This window comes from Penaeus monodon, chromosome 33 (genome assembly GCF_015228065.2).
Source record: "Penaeus monodon isolate SGIC_2016 chromosome 33, NSTDA_Pmon_1, whole genome shotgun sequence".
NCBI lineage: Eukaryota > Metazoa > Arthropoda > Malacostraca > Decapoda > Penaeidae > Penaeus > Penaeus monodon.
In genome coordinates this window covers 31,868,604-31,869,343 of record NC_051418.1, presented here as the reverse complement: position 1 = coordinate 31,869,343, position 740 = coordinate 31,868,604, and the positions used below count along the sequence as shown (strand labels likewise).

The window sequence follows — 740 nt, the reverse complement described above, 5'->3', positions numbered from 1 at the left end:
TATTAATGGAACTCTTCTGCAGGAACACACAAGAGCAAGATTCGGCAACGTTCACCACATATGGAATACCTACACCTAAGAAACACAGGCTGACGGTTGCTATATTTGAAGAGCTGACATATTAACAAGCCTGGTTATCGACCAGACCATCAGTAGCTGTAACCACTACTTATTTCACGTGCATCTGGTACAATCGTGGACAAAAAATAATCATCTATCTACTGGTTGCCCTTGTGTCACAAAAAAACTTCCTTTTTTACACGACATGTAATTGTATGGGGAGGAGTATAGCAACAGCCACAGTAGTCACATAAGACCTGGGATCCTTGGGCAAACACGCACACTGTCTAGCGAGATCTAGAGCAGAATTGGTCATGCTTGGTACATTCAAGTCAAAGGGATTTTCTCATGAAGGAAAGCTTTGTCTGGGTTTTAAAAATGTTACACCACTTTTTTCTAGTTACATATGTCAGCACTAATGTGATTAATGGTGCATGAATTATGAACTGATGATAATATAAACTTGAAAAGAAATACTATGAATTAAATTATGAATCAAATTCTATTAATCATCATACGTCAGACAAAAATCCGACAATGATCTTTACAGTAACATATGACAATATTAGTGCAATCAGTGATGTATGGTGTATGTTGTACGCAATTAAAGTTGGTAGAAAGCTATTACTACTACTTAAATCAAGTCAAATATTATTTATTGTCGCTCGATATAGCCCTGT

General features: G+C 36.6%; 1 protein-coding gene across 1 annotated transcript in view; it reads right to left on the bottom strand.

The window, feature by feature from the left end:
- Positions 1-740, bottom strand: part of LOC119593921 — a 5,498-nt gene that overhangs the window by 1,618 nt on the left and 3,140 nt on the right. The window lies entirely within an intron of this gene.